The sequence below is a fragment of the Mya arenaria genome, chromosome 17, assembly GCF_026914265.1.
Source record: "Mya arenaria isolate MELC-2E11 chromosome 17, ASM2691426v1".
NCBI classification, from domain to species: domain Eukaryota; kingdom Metazoa; phylum Mollusca; class Bivalvia; order Myida; family Myidae; genus Mya; species Mya arenaria.
The window spans coordinates 18,242,571-18,258,359 of record NC_069138.1 but is presented as its reverse complement, the minus strand read 5'-3'; the positions used below and the strand labels follow the sequence as shown (position 1 = coordinate 18,258,359).

The window sequence follows — 15,789 nt, the reverse complement described above, 5'->3', positions numbered from 1 at the left end:
CAAGACGACTTATTTTCAAACGAGCCCCCAACGGGCTCTTCAAAAGTCAAGCTAGAGCTCATTCAACCACAGTTTGACTACCATCAACTGATATATGTCATACACTCACTACAGACTGATTTGTGTCCACTATGTGTCAAAGCCAAATAATAATAAGCGCATTTCTAATCAAGCCTATTCAGTGCCAAAAGCGCCATATTTTTGCAATAATTAACCCAATTCGGAGCCAAACATACACTTTTTTTAGCCTAATCAAGCAAAAAAAGTCAACCAGACTCATGTGCAACTTTATAATTAACAGGGCTTCTATAACAGACAATTTGCTGATCAGGACCGATTTTGACCACGCAGGACAGATTTCAGTAACAGAAAATGGTTGAAAAACCGGTCCGAAATGTATTCATTTTCTACCAATTTCTGTCCAAAACGGCTAAGTCAGTAAAATACGTAATTGTAAAACATAAACCTAGTATTTCATTCACACATCTCCCGGATAGCCCAATAAAAGTGACAAGAGAACTATTTAACCAGCTTCTTTGTTTAGCTACGATGAACACTCGATATCTTCTATTTGGCAGGCGCTTGTAATTGATCCAAACACATAGAAAATCACAGGAGACACATAAAGTGTCACATGGTTTGAATGGATAAGTACAGGGAAACATGTGCTCTCATTGTTTTTTTAAATAAGAGATCCCCCATGGACATGAATTTTCTAAACATTGGATATATTGAAACTTTTAGTGTTTGTGTTCATGCGTTCCAAAGGAAAAAAACAACTTTTGAAAAAAGATGTAAATAAACGAAAACATAAACAAAAGGTGATATCACCATTGTCCGATTCAATCCGCAGAGGGATCACACACTGCTTTCAGCCCCCTCCCCCCTCTCTCGTGCTCCCCGTTTAGCTTAGCGGCCTGAAGACTTAAGATCAAAAATGAAAGCCATTGACCGAATTGAATAATAATAATAATAATATGCACAGTATTACGGCCAAGGTCGCCGACCTGGAATAAGGGTCACGGACATCGACAACCACGTCGCATAAACGGAAACATCTTCCCCGCTCATCTTCACAAAATTTGAAAAAAGTGTAAAAGAACTTATCACACCAAAACATAGTTGCTACTCACTCAAAAAAAGTGTAAATCCTTACAAACTCAAAAAGAAAAATAATCTGAAGAAAAACTTTTAGACATTGAAATAATTAAATCCATACGTGACAACCTGGTATTCCATGAAGTATCAGTGGCAGCTTCTGGTCAAAAACAGGACTGCACGAATACCCTATATGACGTCATCAACAGCGCCATGGATATACCTGGGGAATTCAAGCTCGATACAGAGTATCGCCCGGCTCGGCTCGGTGCGGTCAGGGACGCACCGACAGACCTCGCCCGATTATCGCGAAGATTCACTACGGACAGGAGCAGGAGTGGGTACAAATGGCATCTTTTGAGCTGTCTACCATACAGCGCCTTAGAGATTAGAGCATTGGGAACGAGGCATTGCTACCGCAAGCCATTTTATGACGCCATGAGACGAGCAAAGGACAAAGAGGTGAGGGTCGTTGGAAAATCTTTGTACATCAACGGGATCCTAAGCGAACACTCAGCCAGTGGAGACTAGTAGGGACGTCAGGAGGAGTATTTAATTAATATAGCAACTTGGAACATTCATGGACGTAAAATAGTAGATGAAGAACTTTATACAAAATTATGACATAAATTTAAGTCTAGATTCCTTCCAATAATAATCTTAATTTGGACATAACGAACTATAATTGCGACCATATTTACGGACGGAAAACAGTAATACGCTCTGGACGATGTACATAGTGGTAGCATTTCTTTATATTATTAAACGGTTTTAAAGGATTATATTTCAATTGTTATCTAGAGCGAAGATGGAATTATTTGGGGTACAGTAAGACTGTTCTTCTTATATAACAATGATGTTTATATATGTCATGCATATCGGCCTCCTAATAGTACCACCACTTTCCTTTCTAATAATATAAATGATTTTGATTTCTTTGAAATGATAGAATCAGATATTGAGATATGACAACTTTGGATATACTTTTGTATACATCTATATTGTCGCAACTCGGATGAGTACGATTTCATTATATATGACAAATTACTAATTGAAAACCAGCTTTTTAATAGTCAAAATAATGAAACTGTCTTACGTCGGTTAAGCAAAGATAAAGTGCTTGACTTTGGTAGGTGAAATTTGCTTAATTTATGTCAGGCTACGGATTTTCTTATAGCTAACGGCAGATTAGGCAACGATGAAAATGTGAGCGAGTTCACTTTCTGCTCAAGTCGGGTCGTAAGTGTCGTAGATGATATTATTCTTAATTATGAAACTTTCAATTTAATAATTTTACTATACACGAATTTAACTAATTTTCTGATCATGCTTGTATTTCGTTCTCATTATGTATAAATACAGGCAAGAATGCCAGTAAACATATAAATTAAACGCCCTCTGCCCCCCGCCCCCCCTCCCAAAAAAAAAAAATCAAATAAAAAAAACAAACAAACTAAAAATTATCTTTGACAATACAGAGTTCCAATTATCTAAAGGTAATCTCATGAAATAGAGTGACGTATTACTACATTTATCCGCATCCCTGGGCAGAGAGTCAATTGATACGGTATTACAATAATTTACAAATTTTTGTTCATTACAACTTGTTCTATATTTGACAAGACCGTGGGATATTTGAAAAACACTAAACATAAACAAACAAATAATAAATGGTTTAATAAGGACTGCTATAATGACAAAAAGGAGTTCAAACGCAAGCGAAATAAATATTACAGGAATAAAACAGAATATTTATTCTCAACCTTTTTTTCTATTTTTGCTTACAGTGACCTTGACCCTAGGGGCCCTAAACGCAATTCCATGAACTGTCTCCATTTTCTTTTCCTATATACATAGTTTGGTCAAGATACGTCAATCCTTACTAAAGTTATTATATTTCATAGGTAAGTTTGAAACCGTCCGCCCGCACTCGCCCGCTCGTCCGTACAATGACGTACATCATTCTTATAACCAGGATTCACTATGTGAACTCCTGGTTAAATATAAATAGAGTCATTTGATGATACTTACTATGTGTTTTTACCTACAGTCTTATTTTTCAAACAAAAACAATAAACAGCAAAACAATTTTGGACATGCTTATACATTCGATACCCTTGATTTTGCGGTCAGTTTACTTAATGACCTAGTTTTACAATTTTATAAGTGACTCCCCCCCCCCCAATAATGGTATAACACGCGGTTGTGTATTGGTCATATTCCTTATCACCCTCTGCTGAATTGTCCTCATATCAATGTGGATATGTCAAAGAATTACTGGCCAAGCCTCCTTTTTAAACACAGCACCGCCCCTTCCCCAAATTAAGAAAATAATAATAATAATAATAATAATAATAATAATAATAATAATAATAATAATAATAATAATAATAATAATAATAATAATAATAATAACAATAATAATAATAACAACAACAATAATAATAATAATAATAATAATAATAATAATAATAATAATAATAATAATAATAATAATAACAATAATAATAATAATAATAATAATAATAATAATAATAATAATAATAATAATAATAATAATAATAATAATAATAATAACAATAACAATAATAATAATAATAATAATAATAATAATAATAATAATAATAATAATAATAATAATGGAAATAATGATACAGATAACAATAACAATATTTTTTAAAGTAATAATAATAATAATAATAATAATAATAATGCAGTAAAAAGTTATTTCCTTATTTGCCTTTAAAACCTTATTTCAAGAAGAGTTTTCCGATTATTCTATTGATAGGCTTGGAATTTGAGGTGGATATTGACTGTATATAGATCATAGACGATTCAAACCAACATCAACAATTGACTTATGTTTGCAATTCAGTTCTTTAAAAGGAATATAAATATCGGCTGTGTTTTTGTTCTGCTTTACGAGCGTAACAAAGAGAAGAGCTCGTATTTCAAAGTCATGTCCAATTGTCTTTTTATTTCATTGTGTTGTGCATTGTTAGAAAATAAGCCAACTGATTTGATTGCTTAACAAGATAAGTCAGTGTATTCAAAGGGTTAGTTTGTTTTAAATCGTAAATCTTGTCTGCTATTTCTAATACTTTGCAATGGGGCTATATAAATAGGGGTAACGTGATACAAGGATAGACTTAAACATGTTCATGTATTCAAACAGACATAAATGAGTGATGTACGGTATATAGAACGAGTGCTTATTAGTACAAGATGATTGGGTTAAACATTATATATTTACATATCAACTTCCATTTCTTAAACTAACTGCCTTTCGGAAATTGCGATTATCATCCAATGAATGCAACATCTTCGGATATAGTTGGATCGCGAATCATCGCATAACAATATAAATGAGAATTGAAAATCGTTGATCTTGTTATTGCTTGTAGTGTGTCAGCAGGACCCTAAAAGCTTAAATCAACACTTTAAAAACCTTAAACCAGCACATCTGCATTCATACCCCGATAATGACATCAATCCTGCAATTCATTACTAAAATAGTTTTGAAACCATGTTCAAACATGTCGAGAAAACGAGAGTCAGCCTGAAAGGCAACTAAACCTGTTTAAATTAAAAAGAAGTGTTGGATTAAAATTATATTTGTTCATTTCTAACATTTGTTTTCTTGATTGTTTAAATGAATACTTACATCATTGCCCTTCCTTGCTTGAAGTTTAAAGAAATCTTATACCCTGACTCGTTGATGCTTCAGGGAGGAATTTATAATTGTACTGATTCAACTTACTTTGGCAGGTTATTATATAATAGCGCACTAGTATTGATAATTTGATAGACAGAATAGGATACTGAAATAGTATTGCTTAATACAGCTAAAAACAAAATCAACACGATCGATATTAAAATTATTTTTAAATTACTAAATTGGTTGTTCCTTGTGCCCCTAGCCAGGGTTTATATTTGAACTTTCGACTACTGGACTTGTCCCTGTTGTTTCCATCGTATTATTAATAAATGTATGTGTTTCGACAAAAAAAATCTAGATTACCCTGATTTGAATCGACTAGGGTCCGCATAGAATGCCTTTTCTTCTGCTACAGTAGGAACAGTTACGGCATAATAAAACAACGGGGGATTTGCTAGCTTTTTTCTGTATAGCGGTCTTGAGGTATTGTTTCTAGATTCCAATCTTAAGCAGTTTTTGCGAAAAAAAGTCGTTATGTTGGTCAGGTGTTTCTTTGAAAGGGTCTATTTACCGATGTTCGAAGATTGCTGTAACTTTTATACATCACAAGTATATGTTTCCTTATACCGGTTGTAATAGTCAATATTGTAGCCGGCATGAGTCATTTATACTACGACATTCTTGGTTTGGAGAGTATTTTGTGTTTTCAAGCATCTGTGTTACACAGCCCGGGTCCATGCTTTTGTACATTTGTTTTATTTTGCTTGCGGCTTGTCACTGGCCATGTTCGAGTTTGTCTACAACCTTTTGGTGGCATAGGTTTGAATGTTTAACACTGATTTAACAAGAGTACCATATGATAATCAGTGATCAAAATTAGGATTTTGAACAGCAAGCCCTTGGTTTTGAAATTTGGACAAGCCCGATTAGAAATGAAATAGCCGGAAAGAATTCGCATCAATCATGAGAAAAGATAAGGAAAATTACAATCGATTTATGAGTTCTGTTAAAATACCTGTCAATGTGTACATTCTCATTTTAGAGGTAGGTTAAATAGACATTAATGATATTTGTATTGGATTTTTTTTAATTTTTTTTCCGGCGATTGAAATAAATAAAAATATAAACTACATCTGATATGTGTACCCTACAAAGGCCAGAAAAGCCCCTAACATCTAACAATATATTGTCAATTGGATTCGTTCATGTACATGTAAATTAAATATTAAGCATATTTCAAGTTAAACAGAACGGAAGTTGAACAAATATAACTAGCAGTTGCAGTTTTAAACTACAATTCATTGCGCATTCGGGAACCAATCCAAAAAAAAAACCGGAAAAATTCAAACAACTTAAATAAGTTGCCGGTCGGGGCGGTTCTAAATACAGTAAAATTTAAAAATCGAATCGTTACTGCTAGGAAGAATAGATTGCAAACTAAATAACCGAAATTACTGATTAAAGGTGTCTCACGACTTTAGTCATGCGAGGGAAACATTCGAAACGTTCAAAATTCGGAGGAACCCTCATTTTGGATTATTATAAAATGGTGACTGAATAAAACCTAAACTAATTCTTGACAGGACAACTTATATTGTATTCTCAGCCAAGTCCACAAACCCGCCGAGCTTGCTTTATTAGGTGTTTGCTTAAGTCTTAGGTCACAGGGTTCATTCTTTAAGGTGTGTTATTATCCATGACTTTATTTTAAAAAATCAATTCACGTTTAAAGACATTCTTTAGCTCCTGTATCGATTTCTTAAGGTTTTCCACATCATAGATCAGGAGTCACGATTTTAGTATATATTATTTCAGTTCGTTTATATTTATTTTTTTCGCTGCTCTATGAAAATTATATATAAGGTTGATGTTTGAATACATGTGTATTATCCCTGCTCAATACGTAGTATGTATAAGGGAGATATCCGAGAACGTGTATATTTGCCCTGATAGATGGATACTATTTTTTAAGGGTGATGTCCGAATATGAACAATTTTTACCTGGTCTCTGTGTACTATATTTGGTGTAGATATCCGAGTCTTTGAATACTATAGCATAATCAATAATTACCGAGATACTTGTTGAAGCTTTTACTTGTGATAAATTGTTCAGTTACAAAAGCTCAAATTGTTAATTTCGTTGACCCCGTGAATTCCCATTCTATTTATAGACTAATCGGATATCCCTTCGGGAATTTGGCTGCAATATTTACTCCTTAAAACAAAATGGGAGCTTTATACAGACATATAAGGAAATAAATACACGAAGAGATTAGGATAACTACTTTTAGGGTAATATCCAACATTTTTTATCTTAATCGTGTTTGCCCCACTGGTTTCTATTATTATATCTCAGAGAAATAAATATTGATCAGTCAAAGCGGAACTAGCGCAACTCATTTACTTTGAACACAACCCTGAATGGCAATTAGCCAGTACACATTACACACGCAATTTGGCACCAGGTGCTTGTTACCTAGGTATTAACACGCCACATATTATTTTAAAAGGCGTTTGAAAAAGCCTTTAACTATCTTTTTTCAAGATGTCGTCTTACATTAAACGACTATTTGAGGATTTCTGAACTTGACGGAAATAATAAACTGAACCTTTTATAATACTTTCAATAATTACGGAATTGTGATTAGCTGCTTACGAAACATTTCTTTATAATATAAAGACAAAAAATGTAAATACTTACATTTTACAGAATCAGGTAATCTAAATAAAACACTTGAATCGTTCATTTGCCGGCCTTAAACATAACTCAGATACTTCCGTGAACATCGTAGCTGAATGGCGATCTCCGGTAAGATTGTGCTAATATATTACGTGGAGAACAATTGAGATCTCGTTAACACTTGAAGTCTATGCATTAAGTTACAAACTACTAAATAGTGCGTTTCAAATTGTATTGAAATCTATACATAGTCAGAGTCACATGTATTTGTTGTTATACATGCAATTACGTTGGTCATGAACTGAAACACTTCGTAGTATATAAAGGGTTTAAAATGTCGGTAAGGGGTATACAAATTTTGAGGTATTGAACATACAGGATCTTAGAGGTGAAAACCGAGGGCCAAGCGCAATCCTATTGTTTGAAACACATTGTATATCTTTATTGAGCTACAACCGTCTTTCGATAAGTCAGCCAAATGACCAGAGGTGGAATTAGAAAAATTGTGGTCGAATGTACGGATATCTTTGAAAGCTCTGTTAGCTGCATCAACATTAATGTTAAAATTATTGTTAAATTTAAGTGCCTGTTGATCTCATTCAAGTGTTGTATGATTTAAAAGGGTATTGCCTACCAATTACCATTATGTAAAATAAATGACCGTAAGTACCATCGTTCATACAGATAAAAAAATGTATCTATGATCTTGTCGTTACTGAAATCAGGCGCGAATGGCATTTTTTGCAATCTATGGAAGCCACGAACAACTTGTGTGTTCTATCATTTCGGTAAAATGTCACATTTCAATTTTTGAACACAACATCCTATATAAATGATACAAAAGTAATATAGGGTCATAAGGCAATTGAGGGTCGGATACCTTGAATGGCCTCAGTAGGGTAAAAGAAGGCAACTCGCGGCCATTTTCTTTGCGGCTCTGGCGACTCTGGCGGGTGGTTCCGCGCAGTGTTGACGGGTTCATGGATTGACAGCTTTCATTTTAATGGGGAATAGAATACGCTACGAGCAATAGCGCTGGCATTTTTGAAATACTATACCTTGATCTGATAATAATGAAAATAGACGCCTCTTTTTGATATCCAGTCATTCGTGTAAGTTGTTGACAATAAAATAATGTATTGTTAAACCATTGCTTGAAATCAAATACAAAGAGTATTTGTTTATTGGAGAATCGTTAGCAGAATACAGTTGATAAGTACGATGGTTTTGAATGGTTGACCAGTGTAAATTCATACCGCTTTTAACAATATTCTCTCAAATAAAAGACATTGTAGACTTTATTCCCAGACAAAAAACGGATATCTGTGTTTGCACCAATCATTGTACCTCCAACTGTCAGTCGGTTTATACTACAACGATCAACGCAGTGAATTTGAAGTGATCTTTGTAGCTGCGGTCTGTCTGTGCTCAAGACTCTCAAATATTACATTGACTAAAGTGTTTAAAAATACAAAATGACTCAAGCCCAGAAACGTGTTTTAACTAGTTGCAGACATATTTGAGAGATTTTGGATTCGAAAATCTTTCAATGTCACCAATAAGAAGGGAAATGACTTGAACACTTTGTGATAGATATGTCATAGTAGTAAAAGAGAGACAGCGACGTATTAAATTATCATTTAAAAAGGCTCACCGATGCCTTCAATTACCATTACCATGATATTTTACCAAGACAGACTTAAAATTCTCGACAGGTGGTCGCTTAGAATAAACCCCAAACAAGTTCCAATTATAATCAGCCGTTTGAGACGATTGATATGCACAAACTTGTGCTAGTAGTCCAGTCAGATTGTCACCAGAATACTTCAGAAAATGGGAAAAGCACCAAATTTTGAACACACTATCTAAAGAACAAACTGAAAAAAATGAGCCCTAGACTCACTCTGAAAAATCCAAAATGGCCGACAAAATCCAAAATAGCCGCCGTACATGTTTTGGCATTTTATTTATTCATCAAAATAATATATCGATACAATTTCAGACCAATTGGGTTATTTTTCAATACAGGAATTGATCTTTATTTAATAAATGAATCATTTCCAGTAATTTATTTGGATTAAAATAAGGTAATCTCCCCTTGCTTTAAATTTGCCATTTGCAGACGAATTTTAGTTGATAATGCATACTTCTCTGCTAATTTAAATGAATTTATGCCTGAAACTTACTGCATTGTTTCATTATGTTAAGTGGTAAGCTATGATATGTGCTAGAGAACATAGACTTTCTGCAGCTTATGAAAACCGAACAGTGGTGTAGACAAATGAAAAGAATGGTGTTGGCAATCAATCGCATTGAAGATCGACCTATTCGTCCATCGCGTTGACCAAAAGGATCTTTAACCGCAAAAAATGAAGAATACAGCAAAGTTATGCTATGTTGTATGTGTATTGCATTTTCCCCTCAAAAGAAGAATTGATGACATGAACAATTATGAACTCTACCATTTTGTAAAAGTATCGACTTGAATAAAGAAACAATATCGGGTTATGTAAATCAAAATGAAATCCTTCCTTTTGATAAAGATGAAGACAGTCTTTGGTTTGAAGTTAAAGTTTTAAAAAGAGAAAAGTCTAGAGGAAACTAGAGTATTATGTTCGATGGGAAGGGTTTGTGAGAGGCAATGAAATCAACAATATTTTGTTGATGATAAACCTTTTAATTTTAAAGTACAGTTAACATTTCCACTTAATTTTGATTATTATTGGAAAGTAGCTTTAAAGGAAATCATGTTACGAAGAGGTTTAACCAACACCGTATTTATTTATTCAAATATATTCGAAGAAAGTATTCCTAATTAATGTGAACACACGTTGTTGAGAAGAATAGAGAAAAACGAAGACAGCATGGAATTAGTATGTGTTTGACATTCCATTTTATTTGCCATTATATTGAGTTTCAAGAGATTGAATTCGGTATAAAAATTCACAAGTGTAACATACGTTTCACTTCAAACGCTTCTCCTTTTACCATACTCTAAGTTGTATGGACCAGACCCACAAAATTGAATAAACTATTTTAAACAAAAAAATCACACGAATTTGCTATACCTCATGAGAATTCCATGGAGAGAATTGACTTGATGGTGAAAGCGACTTGTCCTGCACAGCAAACCGTCAACCAGGTAAAAAGCGAACTGAAACGAGAAGGTATAAAACCGCCTGAAATCTCATCATTTTCATACATCAACAAATCCTTCAAGCGTTAAGTATTCGTTTACAAAAAGACATTGAGACATCCAACGACAACAGGACAAAAACACTGCAAATAAAAACAAAACACAGAGACCTGTCACAACCTGGTTACCAAATTCGGTAATACAACATGTCATACTTCACACAAGATGGATTTTCTGAACAGACGACTTCAAAAGTAAAAGAACTTTACAAACATTTATCATCATTTTCTCCATCACCTACGCGTCCATTTTCGCACCTGCCACTACCTCTGGATCAACCACCGCCACCTCCACCTGTATTTTCGCCCCTGCCCTCAACTCTGGATCCACCACCGCCACCTCCACCTGTATTTTCGCCCCTGCCCTCACCTCTGGATGCACCAACGCCAACTCCGCCTCCAATGCCCGCCCTATCCTCACCTCTGGATCCATCAACGCAACCTTCGCCTCCATTTCTGCCCCTACCCTCACCTCTGGATCCACAGCCGCCAACTCCGTCTCCATTGCCAACCCTGCCCTCACCTCTGGATCCACCACCGCAATCTCCGTCTCGCTTGCCGCCCATGCCCTAACCTATGAATCCACCACCGCCAACACCGCCTCCATTGCCGCCCCTCCCTTAAACTCTGGATCCACCACCGCCACCTCCGCCTGACTTGCCGCCCTGCCCTCACCTCTGGGTCAACCAGCTGCCACCTCCGCCTTTATTGCCACCCATGCCCTCACCTCTTGATCCACCACCGCAGCCTCCGTCTCGCTTGCCACCCCTGCCCTAACCTCTGGATCCACAACCGCCAACGCCGCCTCCATTGTCGCCCTTCACCTAACCTCTGGATCCACAACCGCCACCTCCGCCTCCAATGCCGCCCTTCCCTCACCTCTGGGTCAACCACTGCCACCTCCGCCTCCATTGTCACCTCTGCCCTCAACTCTTGATCCACCACCGCAACCTCCGCCTCCATTGCCACCCCTGCCCTCACCTCTGGATCCACCACCGCCTCCATTGCCGCCCCACCCTTAACCTCTGGATCCACCACCGCCACCTTCGCCTCGCTTTCCGCCCCTTCCCTCACATCTAGGTCAACCACTGCCACCTCCATCTCGCTTGCCACCCCTGCCCTCACCTCTGGATCCACCACCGACAACGCCGCCTGTATTGCCGCCCCTCCCCAACCTCTGAGTCCACCACCGCCATCTCTGCCTCCATTGCCGCCCTGCCCACAACTTTGGATCCACCACCTTCGCCTCAATTGCCACCCCTACCCTCACCTATGGATCCACCACTGCCACCTTCGCCTCCATTGCCGCACCTGCCCCTACCACTGGATCTACCACCGCCACCACCGCCTCCATAATCGCCCCTGCCCTCACCTCTGGATCCACCACCGCCAGCTCCACCTCCATTGCCGCACCTGCCCTAATCTCTGGATCCACAGCTGCCATCTCCGCCTCCATTGCCGCCCCTGCCCTAACCTTTGGATCCACCACCGCCATTACCGCATCAATTGCCGCCCCTCCCTTAAACTCTGGATCCACCACCGCCACCTCCGCCTCGCTTGCCGCCCTGCACTCACCTCTGGGTCAACCACTGCCACCTCCGCCTTCATTGCCACCCCTGCCCTCACCTCCTGATCCACCACCGCAAATTCCGTTTCGCTTGCCGCCCCTGCCCTAACCTCTGGATTCACCACCGCCAACGCCGCCTCCATTGTCGCCCTTCCCCTAACCTCTGGATCCACAACCGCCACCTCCGCCTCCAATGCCGCCCTGCCCTCACCTCTGGGTCAACCACTGCCACCTCCGACTCCATTGTCAACTCTGCTCTCACCTCTTGATCCACCACCGCAACCACCGCCTCCATTGCCACCCCTGCCCTCACCTCTCTATCCAACACAGCAACCTCCGTCTCGCTTGCGGCCCCTGCCCTAACCTATGGATCCACCACCGCCAACACCGCCTCCATTGCCGCCCCTCCCTTAACCTCTGGATCCACCACCGCCACCTCCGCCTCGCTTGCCGCCCTACCCTCACCTCTGGGTCAACCACTGCCACCTCCGCCTCCATTGCCACCTCTGCCCTCACCTCTTGATCCACCACCGCAACCTCCGTCTCGCTTGACGCCACTGTCCTAACCTCTGGATCCACCACGGCCTCCATTGCCGCCCCTCCCTTAACCTCTGGATCCACCACCGCAACCTCCGCCTCGCTTGCCGCCCCTGCACTCACCTCTAGGTCAACCACTGCCACCACCACCTTGGTTGCCGCCCCTGCCCTCACCTCTGGATCCATCACCGACAACGCCGCCTCCATTGCCGCCCCTCCCCTAACCTCTGTTTCCACCACCGCCATCTCTTCCTCAATTGCCGCCCTGCCCACAACTTTGGATCCACCACTTTCGCCTCAATTGCCACCCCTGCATTCACCTATGGATCCACCACTGCCACCTCCGCCTCCATTGCCGCACCTGCCCCTACCACTGGATCTACCACCGCCACCACCGCCTCCATAATCGCCCCTGCCCTCACCTCTGGATCCACCAACGCCATCTCCACCTCCATTGCCGCACCTGCCCTAATCTCTGGATCCACAGCTGCCATCTCCGCTTCTATTACCGCCCCTGCCCTCACCTCTAGATCCACCACCGCCACCTCCGCCTCGCTTGCCGCCCCTGCCCCCACCACAGGATCCACCACCGCCAACTCCGACTCCAAAATCGCCCCTGCCCTCATCTCTAGATTCACCACCGCCACCTCCACCTCCATTGCCGCACCTGCCATAATCTCTGGATCCACAGCGGCCACCACCACATCCATTGCCGCCCCTGCCCTTACCTATGGATTTAACACCGCAACCTCCGTCTCAATTGCTGCCCCTCCCCTAACCTCTGGATCCACCACCGCTAACGCCGCCTCCATTGCCGCCCCTCCCCTAACCTCTGGATCCACCACCGCCACCTCCGCCTCCAATGCCTCCCCTGTCCTCAACTCTTGATCAACCACTGCCACCTTCGCCTCGCTTCCCGCACCTGCCCTCACCCCTGGTTCACCACTGCCATCGCTGTCTAAATTGCCGCCCATCCTTTAACCTCTTGATCCACCACCGCATCCTTCGCCTCGCTTGCCGCCCCTCCCTTCACCTCTGGATCCACCACCGACACCTACGCCTCAATTTCCACACCTGCCCCCACCACTGGATCAACAACCGCCACCTCCACCTCAATTGCCGCCCCTGCCTTAATCTCTGGATCCATCGCCGCTACCTCCGCCTCCATTGCCGCCCCTGCCCTCACCTCTTAATCCAAAACTTCCACCTCCACCTCCATTGCCGCACCTGCCCCAAAAGCTGGATCCTACACCGACACCTCCGCCTCCATTACCGCCCTGCCATAACATATGGATGCACCACTTCCACCTCCATTGCCACCCCTGCCCTCACCTCTGTTTCCATAGCCGTAACCGCCGCCTCTATTTCAAAACCTGCCCCCACCACTGAATTCACCACCGCCACATCCGCCTCTATTTCAAAACCTGCCCCCACCACTGGATTATACACCAACACCTCCGCCTCCATTACCGCCCCTGCCCTAACATATGGGTGCACCACTCCCACCCCAACCTCCATTGCCACCCCTGCCCTCACGACAGTTTCAATAGCCGCAACCGCGTCTCTATTTCAAAACCTGCCCCTACCTCTGGATCCACCACCGCCGCCGCCTCCGCCTCCATTGACGCCCTTGCCCTCACCTCTCTATCCAACACCGCCACCTCCACCTCCATTGCCGCACCTGCCCCAACCCTGGATCTACAGCCACCGCCTCCGCCTCCATTGCCAGACCTGCCCCAACTTCTGAATCCATAGCCGCCGTCACCGCCTCCATTGCCGCTCCTGCCCTCACCTCTGGATCCACCACCACCACCTTCACCTCCATTGCCGCCCCTGCCCCCGCCACTGGATCCACCACCGCGACCTCCGCTTCCAATGCCGCCCCTGCCCTAACCTCTGGATCCACCACCGCCACCTTTGCCTTTATTGTCGCACCTGCCCCCACCTCTGGATCTACAGCCGCCACCTCCGCCTCAATTGTCGCTCCTGACCCCACCTCTGGATCCACCACCGCCACTTCCGCCTCCATTGGCGCCCCTGCAAAATTCTCGGGAATTATACTTAACCCACTTATCCATTACGGTTTTATTACAGCCTGGATTGTTAAGTATCATATGGGTAGGTAAAACATATGTTATATATCGATTGATTGGTATTTAAACCGCAATGGAACATTATTCAAATTCAGTCAATGTGAAAGTCACGTGACCAATGGAATGTTCCACGATGATTGTATTTGATAGTTAATAATATAGCTACGATTTAATAATAGCAAGCGTCAATCCAATTTTGCTTTAATTATAAATTTTAACAATCTTAACTCTGTAATGCTTTAGAATTATTTTTGTATTGTTAAGTATTATATGGGTATGTAAACATATGGTGTATATTGATTGATTAGTATTTAAACCGCAACTGAACATTATTCAAATTCAGTCAATGAAAGTCACGTGACCAATGGAATGTTTCCACAGTGATTGTATTTTATAGTAAACAAAACCTTAGAGGATTAGTTAATATTGTTATTATTTAATTAATAGCATGCGTCACTCCAGTTTTGCTTTACTTATTATTTTAAATCTTAACTATGCAAAGCTTAATTGAATTTATACTTATTGAGTATTGTCAACTTTTGAGTCTAAATGTACTTAATTACCATGAAAATAATTTATTATTTTTCTATAGTTTTATAGAACTAAACCGACTTGACACCTCCGTCTCCATTGTCGCCCCTGCCTTAACATATGGATGCACCACTCCCACCTCCACCTCCATTGCCACCCCTGCCCTCACCTCTGTTTCCATAGCCGCAACCGCCGCCTCTATTTCAAAACCTGCCCCCACCACTTGATTCACCACCGCCACCTCCGCCTCCATTTTAAAACCTGCCCCTACCTCTGGTTCCACAACCGCCGCCTCCGCCTCCATTACAGCCCCTGCCCTCACCTCTCTATCCAACACCGCCACCTCCACCTCCATTGCCGCACCTGCCTAAATCCCTGAATCTTCAGCCACCACCTCCGCCTCTATTGCCGCACCTGCCCCAACCCTGGA

The 15,789-nt window shown here is 41.1% G+C and overlaps 1 protein-coding gene across 3 annotated transcripts in view; it reads right to left on the bottom strand.

Annotated features, from left to right (window-relative positions):
- LOC128222913 (uncharacterized) overlaps nucleotides 1–7,580 on the bottom strand; it is a 73,330-nt gene extending 65,750 nt beyond the window's left edge. For all 3 annotated transcript variants that reach the window (XM_052932087.1, XM_052932088.1, XM_052932089.1), the window contains exon 1: nucleotides 7,458–7,580. The gene's annotated coding sequence lies outside the window, so the exon portion shown is untranslated. The remainder of the gene's footprint in view (nucleotides 1–7,457) is intronic.
- Nucleotides 7,581–15,789: the final 8,209 nt, after the last annotated feature.